This window comes from Papio anubis, chromosome 16 (genome assembly GCF_008728515.1).
Source record: "Papio anubis isolate 15944 chromosome 16, Panubis1.0, whole genome shotgun sequence".
In the NCBI taxonomy this organism is placed as follows: Eukaryota; Metazoa; Chordata; class Mammalia; order Primates; family Cercopithecidae; genus Papio; species Papio anubis.
Window position 1 is genome coordinate 61252806 of NC_044991.1, and position 14337 is coordinate 61267142.

At 41.6% G+C, this 14337-nt stretch overlaps 1 protein-coding gene across 2 annotated transcripts in view; it reads left to right on the plus strand.

Annotated features, from left to right (window-relative positions):
- ASIP (agouti signaling protein) overlaps positions 1-14337 on the plus strand; it is an 81640-nt gene that overhangs the window by 12900 nt on the left and 54403 nt on the right. The gene's annotated exons all lie outside the window — the stretch shown is intronic.

Genomic DNA, 14337 nt, shown 5'->3' on the forward strand with positions numbered 1-14337 from the left:
CTGTATTGTTTTCCATAGTGACTGTACTAATTTATATTCCCATTAACAGTATACAAGCACCCCCCTCTCTCTGCATCCTTACCAGCATTTGCTATCTTTTAAAATTTCTTTTCCTTCCTCCCAAACATTACTGCTGATATTTTCTGTCTTTTTGATAATAGCCATTTTAACTGGAAATTAGATGAAATCTCACTGTGGTTTTGATTTGTATTTCCCTGATGATTAGTGATATTGACCATTTATTCATATGCCTGTTGAACCTTTGTATGCCTTCTTTTGAGAAATGCCTGTTCGTTTTTAAATTGGATTTTTTTTAACTAGTGAGTTGAGTTCCTTACATATTCTGGTTATTAATCCTTTGTCAGTTGACTAGTGTGTAGTGTGTATTTTTTCCCACTCTGTAGGTTATCTCTTCACTTTATGGATTGTTTCCTTTGCTGTGCAGATTTTTGCCTTAATATGATCCCATGTGTCCATTTTTGCTTTGGTTGCCTGTGCTTTTGAGGTCTTACTCAAGAAATCTTTGCCCAGACCAATACCCTCAAGCATTTCCACAATGTTTTCTTCTAGTGGTTTCCTAGTTTAAGTTCTTACACTTAAATTTTTAATCCATTTTGATTTGATTTTTGCATATGGTGAGAAATGGGGGTATGGTTTAATTCTTATTCATATGGATATCCAGCTTTTCCAGCACCATTTATTTATTTATTTTTATTTTTATTTTTTTGAGACGGAGTCTCGCTCTGTCGCCCAGGCTGGAGTGCAGAGGTGCGATCTCAGCTCACTGCAAGCTCTGCCTTCTGGGTTCATGCTATTCTCCTGTCTCCTTCCAAGTAGCTGGGACTACAGGCACCCGCCAGCATGCCTGGCTAGTTTTTTGTATTTTTAGTACAGACAGGGTTTCACTGCGATCTCAATCTCCTGACGTTGTGATCTGCCCGCCTCGGCTTCCCAAAGTGCTGGGATTACAAGTGTAAGCCACCACGCCTGGCCTCCAGAACCATTTATTAAAGAAATTGTACTTCCCCTAGCATATTTTCTTGGTAACTTTGTCAATAATGAGTTGACTGTAAATGTGTAGATTTGATTCTGGGTTTTCTATTCTGTTCCACTGGTCTATGTATCTGTTTTTATGCTAGTGCCATGCTGTTTGGGTTACTATCACTTTGTAGTATAATTTGAAATCAGGTATGTGATGCCTATAGTTTTTTTCTGTTTGATCAGGATAGCTTTGGAATTTTAGAACTTTAAAAAATATTTTTATGAAGAATATCATTGGTATTTTTGTTTGTTTTGTTTTGCTTTTGAGACAAGTTCTCCCTGTCACCCAGGCTGGAGTGCAGTGGTGTGATCACAGCTCACTGAAGCATCTACCTCCTGGGCCCAATTAATCCTCCTGCCTCAGCCTCCTGAGTAGCTGGGATTACAGGTGTGCACCATTACTCCTGGCAAATCTTTTTATTTTTTGAAGAGACAGGGTCTTACTGTGTGCCTAAGCTGACTCAAACTCCTGGGCTCAAGTGATCCTCCCATCTTGGCGTCTCAAAGTGCTGGAATTATACACATGAGCGATACACAGCACCTGGCCTTCATTGGTGTGTAGATAAGGACTGCATTGAATCTGTAAATCACTTTAAGTAGTATGGACATTTTAACAATATTGATTCTTCCAATCTATGAACATGAGATGGCTTTCCATTTTTTGGTAACCTCTTCAATTTCTTGAATCGATGTTTTATAGTTTTCATTGTAGAGATCTTTCACTTCTTTGGTTGTTTATTCCTAAGTTTGTTTTGTTTTGTTTTTCTGTAGCTATTGTAAATGAGATTGCTTTGTTTTCTTTCTCAAATGGTTCACTGTTGAAATACAGAAAAGCTATAATACTAATTTTTGTATGTTGATTGTGTATCCTGCTACTTAATTTGTTTATCAGTTCCAATAGTGTTTTGGTGGAATCTTTAGGCTTTTCTAAACATAAGATCATATTGTCTGCAACCAAGGACAGTTTGGACAGTTTCCTTTCCATTTCAGATGCCCTTTGTTTCTTTCTTTTGCATAGTTGCTCTGGCTAGGACTTGTAGTACTGATGATAGCAGTGGCCCATCTGGAGCGGCTGCTGCCATCATTCCAGCTGCACATTGCACAGAGCCGGCAGGAGCCAGCAACAAGTGGGAGCCCTACCCCTTCCAAGTTGGTGGAGTGGGAGCTCTCCAGGTGCAGCTGCTGCGCCAAGTCGTGGCTGCAGACTCAGGCCTCTCACTCCACAGAGCAGGCAGGAGGCCTGCCCTCACGGGTGCAGCTACAGCTGCCCAAGTCGTGGCTACTGACCTGGGCCTCCCTGTGCTCTTGGGTGGTCCAGGAGCAGGCAGGAGCCCCACCCTTCTGGGTGCAGCTGCAGTCACCCAAGCCACAGCTGCAGAGCCAGGCATCTCTGCACTCTTGGCAGCCTGGGAAGACACCCCCCACCCCCCACCAGGCTCAGAGAAGTCTGCTCCCACGGCCTGGCCTCTCCCTGCACCCAGCACCCACTCCAATCTTGGAGTAAGGTTGGGACTGGACCCAGGCAGTGTTGCAACCCAGCCGGGTGGGCACACATTTGGGGCAGTGTTGACATGACAGTCCCCTGCTGCCTTGGGCCCCTCTGGATTTGGGGCACCAGTGAGAATGGGAGGGAAGCTAAGGAGGGGCTGAGGGCAGCTTGGTGTTGGCCTGCAGGTGTCCCTTGGCATGATAACCTGGATGTCATGGACAGCAGTGGGAGGCAGACAGGCTCCTGGGTGGAAGGGAGGGCCTGAAGGCTGGGAGCCTGCTTGCCAGCCCCACAGACCAGAGTGGGAAATAGTGGTGCCTTTTCCCAGCCCACCCATGGCTTCCCATGGACCAATCGGTGTGCACTTCCTCCCTTTTGAGACCCATTTCAGCCAGAAAAGCCCCCAATTCAGCCAGAGCTGAGCAGATTTTGGGACAACCAGCTGCAGAGAGGAGCTACCCACTCCAGGGCCTCCTCTGAGCCACTTTGTCACTCAGTAAAGGTCCTCTTCACTTTGCTCACCCTCCATTTGCCTGCACATCTCATTCTTCCTGCACGCAGGTCAAGAACTCAGGACCTACCAAATGGTGGGACTGAAAGAGGTGTAACACAAACAAGACTGAAATGCCCCTTGCTCACCACATTGAGGGTGAAGAGAAGGAAAGAAGAACTGTGGCCCTTTAGGGAGCCCAGACCTGGGAACTCCCTGAGCCGGCGCTATGACTCTGTCTTTGGGGCCCTGTGACTCCTGGAGTCTCCAAGCTTCTGGGAGCCACCACATTCCCCAGTGGCAGGCGTGGAAGCTGCTTGCAACGTGCATGGTCCAGTTGCAGCCTCACAGAGTCAGCACCCACATCAGTACCTGGAGCTGCCTGCCCCATGGCAGCAGCTGACATGCCTGACTGTGCGCAGTGGCCAGACCCCCATGCTTGCTCACTCACACACCTGCTGCCACTCCATGCCTGGCTTGCCCTTGGCAGGCGTGGGATCCAGGCCCTTAGTGTGGGCTGAGCACAGCCTGCCAGGCTGAGTGGGCAGAATAAGACCAGCAGGTCTGAGCAAAACTCAGGCAAAGGTGCCACCAGCCACAGAGGTTCCCAGCCAGAAAAGCAACACCCCAAAGATCCTGCAACAGTACTAGGTTGAATAAAAGTAGTGAAAGCAGTCATCCTTGTCTTGTCCCAGATGTTAGACGAAAGGCTTTCAGTTTTTCCCCATTTAGCATGCTGTTAGCTGTGGGGACCTTATTCATTTATGATGAACCACAGTGACTGATTTGTTTGAATGGTAACTTAATCTTGTATTCCTGGAATAAACTCAATTTGGTCATGGAGTATTAGTCCTTTTATATATTGCTAGTTTGGGTATGCTAATATTTTGGTTAAGATTTTACATTTATATTAATTTAAAAATTTGACATGTAATTTTTCTCTTGTAGTGGTCTCTCTCTTTTTTAAAGAGACAGGTTTTGCTGTGTCACCCAGGCTGGACTATAGTGGCTTAGTGGCTTGACTATAGCTCTCTGCAACCTTGAACTCCTGAACTTAAGCAATCCTTCTGCCTGTGCCTCCCAGGTACCTAGGACTACAGGAGCATGCCACCATGCCTGGCTAGATTTTTATTTAATGTTTTATAGAGACAGGGTCTCACTGTTGTTGCCCAGGCTGATCTAAAACTCCTGATCTCAAATGATCCTCCCAGTTTGGCCTTCCTCAAATGATCCTCCCACTTCGGCCTCTCAAAGTGCCAGAATTATAGGTATGAGCCACAGTGCCCAGCTTCTCTTTAATGTTCTTATTATGGTTTGATATAAAAGTCATGTTAGTGTCATAAAATGAGTTGGAAATTCTATCTCATTTTAGTTCTCAAGAAGAGTTTGAATAAAATTGGTATTTTTTTCTCTTTGAATGTTTAGATCAACCCACTGGTGAACAACATCCAAGGCTGTCACTTTCTTGGTGTAGAAGTTTTTGATCTTGGCCGGGCGCGGTGGCTCAAGCCTGTAATCCCAGCACTTTGGGAGGCCGAGACGGGCGGATCACGAGGTCAGGAGATCGAGACCATCCTGGCTAACACGGTGAAACTCCATCTCTACTTAAAAAAATACAAAAAAAACTAGCCGGGCGAGGTGGCGGGCGCCTGTAGTCCCAGCTACTCGGGAGGCTGAGGCAGGAGAATGGCGTGAACCCGGGAGGCGGAGCTTGCAGTGAGCTGAGATGCAGCCACTGCACTCCAGCCTGGGCGACAGAGCGAGACTCCGCCTCAGAAAAAAAAAAAAAAGTTTTTGATCTTGTTTGCTTGCTTGCTTGTTTGTTTTTTGAGACAGAGTCTCGCTCTGTCACCCAAGCTGGAGTGCAGTGGCATCGTCCCGGCTCACTGCAACCTCTGCCGCCCGGGTTCAAGCAATGCTTCTGCTTCAGCCTCCCTAGTGGCTGGGACTGCAGACGTGTGCCACCATGCCTGGCTTAATTTTTGTATTTTTAGTGGAGATAGGACTTCACCAGAATGGCCAGGCTGGCATCAAACTCCTGACCTCCAGTGATCTTTCCACCTCGGCCCCCCAAAGTGCTGGGATTATAGGTGTGAGCCACCATGCCTGGCCTAGAAGTTTTAAGTTATTGATTCAGGCTAGGTGCAGTGGCTCATGCCTGTAATCCAAACACTTTGGGAGGTCAATGCAGGAGGATTGCTTGAGCCTGGGAGTTTGCTTGAGCTCAGGAGTTCAAGACGAACCTGGGCAACATGGTGAAACCCTATCTCTACCAAAAAAAAAAAATACAAAAATTAGCTGAGTATGGTGACACACACCTGTTGTCCCAGCTACTTGGGAGGCTGAGGTGGGAGAATCACTTGAGCCTGGGAGGTTGAGGTTGCAGTGAGCTGAGATCACGCCACTGCAGTCCAGCCTAGGTAGCAGAGTGAGATCCTGTCAAAAAAATTTTTTTTAATTTAAAAAATCAATTACTGATTTTATTTCTTTCAGATAAGGATTGTTCAGATTTTCTCTTTTTTCTTATGTCAGTTTAGGTAGTTTGCATTTTTCCAGGTATTCGTTCATTTCATCTAAATTTTCAGGTTCTCTAAAGAGATATTCAGAATATTCTCTTATTATCTTTGTTATATCTACATAGTGACTTTTTAATTTTCTATTACTGATTTCCATTTTATTTCCACTGTGTTGAGAACATATTTTGTATGATTTCTGTCCTTTGTAATGTATTTAAACTTGCTGTATGGCTCAGTGCATGTTCTATTTTGGTTCTATACACACTTTAAAGAATATATATTCTGCAGTTGGTGAGCAGTGTTCAATTAACTCAGTAAGGTCAAGTTTGCAAATTATGTTAAGTCTTTTACAGCATTAAATATTTTTATCTCTTTATTACTGTGGGAGGAATTTTTTTTTTTTTTTTTGAGACAGAGTCTCACTCTGTCACCCAGGCTGGAGTGCAGTGGCCGGATCTCAGCTCACTCTGCAAGCTCCGCCTCCTGGGTTCACGCCATTCTCCTGCCTCGGCCTCCCGAGTAGCTGGGACTATAGGCTCCCGCCACCTCACCCGGCTAGTTTTTTGTATTTTTTAGTAGAGACGGGGTTTCACCGTGTTAGCCAGGATGGTCTCGATCTCCTGACCTCGTGATCCGCCCGTCTCGGCCTCCCAAAGTGCTGGGATTACAGGCGTGAGCCACCGCGCCCAGCCTACTGTGGGAGGAATATTAAAATCTCACATTTTAAAAAGTGGAATTGTCTGTTTTTCTTGTAGTTCTGTTCATTTTTGCTTTATATATTTTGAGACCATGTTATTAGCTACAAATACATTTGGAACTGTTATATCTTGCTGTTGAGCTGATTTTTTTTTTTTTTTTTTTTTTTGAGATGAAGTCTCACTCTGTTGCCCAGGCTGGAGTGCAGTGGCACAATCTCTGCTCACTATAACCTCCGCCTCCCAGGTTCAAGCAATTCTCCTGCCTCAGCCTCCCAAGTAGCCAGGATTACAGGCACATGTCACCACACCTGGCTAATTTTTGTATTTTTCTGTGGATATGGGTTTTCACCATGTTGGCCAGCCTGGGTTTGAACTCCTGACCTGAAGTGGTCCACCTGCCTTGGCCCCCTCAAAGTGCTGGGATTACAGGCATGAGCCACCATGCCCAGCTGTGATTTTTTACTGTTATGCAGAATCCTCTTTATCTATAGTAATGCTTCTTTCCTCAAAGTTTACTTTGTCCGATATTTGTTCATCAGCTTTCTTTTGGTTTGTCTTTTTAGGTTATATCTTTTTCCATTCTTTTACTTAAAATTATCTAAATCTCATAGTTAAGGGGTATATTTTATAAGCAGCATAGAATTGGATTTTGTTATCCAGTCTGTGGTAGTCATAATAATGCCCCCCTCCAAGATGTATCAGTCTAAGTTCTGCAAAGAAACAGAAGAAGATATACATATATATTATAAGGAATTGGCTTATGTGATTATGGAGGCTGGCAAGTTCTAAATCTGCAGAACTGATGTCCTCGTTTGAATCTGAAGTCCAGAAGCTGCTGTAGAAGCAGCAAGAGCCGATGTTCCAGTTTGAAGGCCATTTATCAGGAGAATTATCTTTTACTTGAGGGAGGATCAGCCTTTTATTTCATTCAGGCCTTCAACTAATTGTATGAGGTATGTCCACATTTCAGAAGGCAATTTATTTTACTCAGTCTGATGACCGAAATGCTCATCTCATCTAGAACACCCGCACAGAAACACCTAGAGTGATGTCTGACCAAGTATATGGGTACCTCATGGCCTAGTCAAATTGATACATAAAATTGACCATCACAGATATCTACGTTCTATCCCTGGAAACTGTGAATATGTTATCTAATCTGGCAAAAGGCACTACACAGATGTGATGAAGGACCTTGAGATAGGGAGATTATGCTGGATTATCTGAGTGTCCTTATAAGTGAAAGAGGGAGGCAGACAGTCAGAGCCAGGGAGAGATTTAAAGATGCTACACTGCTGACTTTGAAGATGGAAAGATCTATGAGGCAAGGAACGAAGATGGCCTCTAGAAGCTGGAAGAGGCAGGGAATAGATTCTCCCCTAGAGGCTCCAGAAAGAATATAGCCCTCCCAACATCTTAATTTTAGCCTATGAAATCTATTTTGACCTCCAGAACTGTAAGATAATAAATTTGTGTTGTTTTAAGCCACTAAATTTGTGGTAATTTGTTATAGTAGCCATAGGAAAGTAATGCACAGTCTGACAATGTTTAATTTTAACCCATTTACATTAATGTAATTATTTATTTGAACTTAAATATATCATCTTAGTATTTGTTTTTATTTGTCCCACTTGTTTTATGTTTCATTTCCTTTCCTTTTTTCCATATTTTGGACTAATTAATTTTTAATTTTATTTACCCTATTAGTTTATTAGTTATACACAATTTTTTTTTTTAAACTGGGCACCCTGAAGGCCAGGTGCAGTGGCTCATGCCCAGCACTTTGGGAGGCTGAAGCAGATGGATCACTTGAGCTCAGGAGTTTGAGACTAGCCTGGCCAACATGGTAAAACCCCATCTCTACAAAAAATACAAAAAATCAGTCAGGCATGGTGGCATGAGCCTGTAGTGCCAGTTACTCAGGAGGCTGAGGTGGCAGGATCACTCAAGCCCGGGAGGCAAAGGGTGCAGTGAGCTAAGATTGCACCACTGCACTCCAGTCTGGGTGACAAAGTGAGACCCCATCTCAAAAAAAAAAAAAAAAAAGGACGTGATCCTTTAAAATGGGTGCCCTGGAAATTACATCATGAATCAAATAGAAACTTTTACTATTTCCCAGGCAATGCAAGGACCTTAAAACCCTTTAAGTTCAATTACCACCCAACAGACACACACACACACATGCGTGTACATACGCATTCTCTTTGTGTTCTCATTGCCATATATTTTTATTTTATTTTATTTTATTTATTTATTTTGAGACAGAGTCTCACTTTGTCACCCAGGTTGGAGTGCAGTGGCAGCGATCTTGGGTCACTGCAACCTCCGCCTTCCGGGTTCAAGCAATTCTCCTGCCTCAGCCTCCTGAGTAGCTGGAACTACAGGCCTGTGCCACCATGCCCAGCTAATTTTTGTATTTTTAGTGGAGACAGGGTTTCACCATGTTGGCCAGGCTGGTCTCGAACTCCTGACCTCAGATGATCTACCCACCTTGGTCTCCCAAAGCGCTGGGATTACAGACGTGAGCCACTGTGCCCAGCCTCATTGCCATATATTTTCATTTTATATATATTTTAAGTTCTACAAAATGTTGTTATTATTGTTGTCAGTGCTGTTGTTTTATACAATCATCATTAATTAAGATTTACCCACTTTTGTTAACTTAATGTTGTTCTATACTTCTTTTTTCAGTTTTGTGCTTCCATTGAGATAATTTTCTTTCTGCCTAAAAAATACCATTTAGCATGTCTTTTAATATAGGTCTATGGGTGACAAATTTTTCTCAGGTATTATTTGTCTGAAATTGTCTTTATTTCCACGTTCATTTATGAAAAAATGTTTTTGCTGAATGTAGAATCCTAACTTATTTTCTTTCATTTTGAATATATCATTCCATTATTTTCTGACTTATGTTGTTTCCTTTGAGAAATTAGCAGTCAGTCTTACTTTTTGATCTTTTGCAAGTAAACTAGCTTTTTTCTTGTGCTACTTCTAAGATTTTTCTCCAAGTCTTTAGCTTTTTATAGATTTACAGTCATATGCCTAGGTGTACATTTATCCTGCTTGGGCTTTGTGGCATTTCTTGAATCTGTAACCAGATAAAGATATCAAGTATATAAAGCTTTGGCACATTCTCAGTAATTGTCTTCTCAAATATTGCTTGTGTCCCATTTTCTTTCTCTTATCCTTCTAAGATTATAACTGCTTACTATGTCCTATATGACTTTCACATTCTTTTCTGTATTTTTCATCATTTTATAACTCCATGTTTAAGTCTGTGTATTTTCTTCTGAATTTTCTTTCATTTCACCAATTTTGCTTTAAGCTGAGTCTAATTTATTATTAAACTTTCCTAATAGATTATTCTTTAAATTTTTATTTGTAAATAATTTCAAAACTTAAAGAAAAGTTGCAAGACTAGTAAGAAAAATTGCACAAACTCCCATACACCCAGTCTCTGATTGTTAATACTTTGTCTCATTTGCTTTATTATTTTATGCCTGTGTGTTCACTCTCTCTTTCTTCAAATGTGCACACACATGCATGCACACGCACACAATTTTTTTTACACATACAATTTGAGAGTAAATTTCATACATACACATTATGACCCTTTTCTACTAAATATTTCATTGTGAATTTCCAAAGAATAAGAATATTATCGGCCGGGCGCGGTGGCTCAAGCCTGTAATCCCAGCGCGGTGGCTCGGCCCTGTAATCCAGGCCGAGACGGGTGGATCACGAGGTCAGGAGATCGAGACCATCCTGGCGAACACGGTGAAACCCCGTCTCTACTAAAAAATACAAAAAACTAGCCGGGCGAGGTGGCGGGCGCCTGTGGTCCCAGCTACTCGGGAGGCTGAGGCAGGAGAATGGCGTGAACCCGGGAGGCGGAGCTTGCAGTGAGCCGAGATCGCGCCACTGCACTCCAGCCTGGGCGACAGAGCGAGACTCCGTCTCAAAAAAAAAAAAAAAAAAGAATAAGAATATTATCGTAAGTAACCATGATACAGTTGTCACTTCTATAAACTTATTTAGTATATTTTAATATTGATGCAATACATTAGCTACTGTCTATTTTACAATTTTAACAATTAACCCAATATTGTCTTATATAGTATTTATTTTCCTTCATTACAGTCTCCTTTAATCTGGAGCAGTTCCTCAGCTATTCTTTGTCTTTTATGACATTGACATTTTTGAGGAAAAAACAATTCTTCTTTTGTGTGATAGAATTCTTTTTTTTTTTTTTTGACAGAGTCTTGCTCTGTTGCCCAGGCTGGAGTGCAGTGGTGCAATCTCAACTCACTGCAAGCTCCGCCTCCCGGGTTCACGCCATTCTCCTGCCTCAGCCTCCTGAGTAGCTGGGACTACAGGCACCTGCCACCATGCCCGGCTAATTTTTTGTATTTTTAGTGGAGAGGGAGTTTCATCATGTTAGCCAGGATGATCTCGATCTGCTGACCTCGTGATCCACTTGCCTCAGCCTCCCAAAGTGCTGGGATTACAGGCGTGAGCCACTGCGCCCAACAATAGCATTCTTTTAATTTTGAGTTTATCTGATGTTTTCCCACCTGCCCTTATTAATTTTGATCACTCCATTGAGATATTTCCATACTTTACCCTTATAACTAATAAGCAATCTGTAGGCGAAATAGTTTAAGAAGATGCATATATCTTGCATGTATTGATGATTCTTACTTGAATCAATTCTTACTATGATGGTTGCAAAATTAAGATTTTCCAACTCCAGCACTGCTTTTGAGTGAGTGTAGGACTTACCAGTCAGCGCTTGGCACACTACTATAAGCAAGAATCCTCCTAGAATGTTTATCCCCTCCAAAACCCACTTTAAACTTAGTTGCCATTGTAACAGTGTCAAGAGGTGAGACCTTTAAGAGGTGATTAGGCCATGAGGGCTCCACCCTTGTGAATAGACTAATGCTGCTATCATTATTGCAAGGTGGGTTCACCCTTCTTGCTCCTTCTCCTCCATCATTTCTTTATCCTTCTGCCATGTGATGCCTTCTACCATGTTATGACATAGCAAAAAGTCCCTCACCAGATGCCAGCCCTTCTATCTTGGACTTGCCAGCCTCCAGAACTGTGAACCAATAACTTTCTTTTCATTATAAATTACCTAGTCTGTGGTATTCTTTTATAGCAGCACAAAACAGTCTAAGACGGAAAGTTGATGCCAGAAAGTGGAGTGTTGCTATAACCAACACCTGAAAAATGTGAAAGTGGCTTTGGAATTGAGTCATAGGTAGAGACTGGGACAGTTTTGAAGTGAATACTGAAAAAGTCTGTATTGCCATGAACAGAACATTAAGGGCAATTCTGCTGAGGGTTCAGAAAAAGAGGACAGCTATAGAGAAAGTCTGAAACTTCTTAGCAATTACCCAAGTGATTTTGATCAGAATGTTGTTAGACATATGGACAGCAACAGCAATTCTGATGAGGCTGAGGCAGGAGAATCACTTGAACCTGGGAGGTGGAGGTTGCAGTGAGCAGAGGTTGCAGTGAGCAACCTCCAGCCTGAGCGACAAGAGCAAAACTCCATCTCAAAAAAATAAAGATTTTCTCTGTCTTCATACATGTGTGCTTCCCCTTTGACCTTCTCTATCAAGTTATGACACAGCACAAAAATCCTTGCCAGAAGTCAGGGCCATGTCCTTGAACTTCCCTGCCTGCAGAACTATGAGCTAAATAAACATCTTTTCTTACATGAAAACAAAATTTTTAAGTAAAATAAAAATAAATAAACTTATTTTCTTTATAAATTACTCAGTCTTGGATATTCTGCTATAGCAATACTGAAAGGACTAAAATGGATAGTTTTGCTTGTTCTAGAACTTAATATAAATGGAAACATACATTATGTATTATTGTGATCTGTCTCATTTTACTCAACATAATGCTTTTGAAATTCATCCATGTTGTTACTTATATCAGTAGTTCATTCTTAGCAGTTATAATATTTTGTTGTATACCACCATTTATTTATCCATTTTCCTATTGATAATCATTTAGATTGTTTCCAGTTTTGAGCTATTATGAATAGCGTTTCTGTGAACATTATTGTTCAAGTATTTTTGTGGACATGCATTTTGTTTCTCTTGGGTAAATATGTAGGAATGAAATTGCTGACCATAGGATAGGTATATATTTAACTGTATAAGAAACTGCCATTCAAGACCAGCCTGGGCAACATAGCAAGACCCCATCTCTATAAAAAGAAAAAATAGCCAGATAAGGCGATGGCACCTGTAGGTCTAGCTACTCAGGTGGCTGAGGTGAGAGGATCAGTTGAGCCCAGGAGATTAAGCTTACAGTGAGCTATGATCATGCTACTATACTCCAGCCTGGGTGACAGAGCAAGAGCCTGTCTCCAAACAAAACACACTAAAAAGCCCTGCCAGTTCTCTAAAGTATTTGTACCATTTTATGTTCCTATGAGAGTTCCGGTTGCTTTACATCTTTGCCAATATTTGGTATTGTTTGCCTTTTATATTTTAGCCAGTCTAGTGGTATCATATTGAGGTTTTAATTTACATTTGTCTTAAGACCAAGAAGACTGGCATTTTTTTTTTCATATCTTTATTGACCATTTGTTTATGTTTTGTGAAGTGTCCAAGTCTTTTGCTCATTTTTCAGCTGGCCCATTTATGTTTTATTATTGACTTGTTGTTTATATGCTCTATGCTCTTTTGCCAGATACATATATTAGAGGAACTTTCTCCTATTTCTTTCTTTTTCTTTTTTTTTTTAGATTTCACTACGTAAAATTTATATATATATAAAAAATATAACACTGGAGCCTAAAACCATTCTCTTTTGTAGAATACATATTGGCATTGAAACAGTTTAAACAAATGAAATGTCTATCTATAAAAACTTAGTTTTGTTTATTGTATTCCCCGCATACTTTATGTGTCTTGACACATAAAGAAAATTTTCAAACGTTTTATATTCAGCAATTTTTTTAAAAGTACAGTTTTCCACTGCTGTGGTCTTTATAAAGGACTTTACTTAAATTTTCAAATAAAAAAGAGTTAAGGTTCTCGGATAACTCTGTGTCTTTTAAGAGCATCTTTATACAGAACAATTTGGACTGGCATGCAGGCAACTTCTTTTGTTGTTTCATACCTGTATTAGGAAAATTACACCCATTTTACAGAAAAATCCCAAAACATATACTGCAATAAGCTCAAAACAATGTGAAAAAGAGCAGTGTGAATGGCACACAAAAATCACTTCTTTATAAATTAACTGGAATTCCTCATCATGAAGTAGACACAGGGAAATCCAGTACTTAGGGCTTTGCTCTCTGGAAGAACACCTTTAAGAAATTTTTTTTCTTTCTTTTTTTTTTTTTTTTTGAGACAGAGTCTCACTCTGTCACCCACGCTGGAGTACAGTGGCGCAATCTCGGCTCACTGCAAGCTCTGCCCCCTGGGCTCATGCCATTCTCCTGCCTCAGCCTCCCAAGTAGCTGGGGACTATAGGCGCCCGCTACCACGCCCGGCTAATTTTTTGTATATTTAATAGAGACAGGGTTTCACCATGTTAGCCAGGATGGTCTTGATCTCCTGACCTCATGATCCACCCGCCTCGGCCTCCCAAAGTGCTGGGATTACAGGCGTGAGCCACCATGCCCGGCCTTAAGTAATTTTTAAAAACTTTAGCATCAGACTGCTGAAGTGCTTGACAAAACTCCTGAATTATTTCTGAAACCACTTGCAAGGAAGGCAGGTATTCTTGTTGAAGATACTGAACACATTCTGGGCCTCATTTGAGATGAATTGTTTTCAGTGTCACTGCACACTCAGATAAAGCCAATACTGTTGGTGCATCTGCCAGGTCAAAGGTTTGTTTTAAAGGTGCTAGGACACATGCAGGGACAATGTGCTTATAAACAAAATCAGTAAATCCCACTGGTCCAGCTTTACCTCCCCAGAGTTCTCCCAACTTTGAGAGGATGATAAAACATGTTTTCTGTGCAGTTGGATCTGGATATTCAACTGCTCCTTGGATAACAGTAACCAGCACTTTTCTACATTCTCTGCACCTTGATTTGCTATAACTTCGCGCATCCCACTG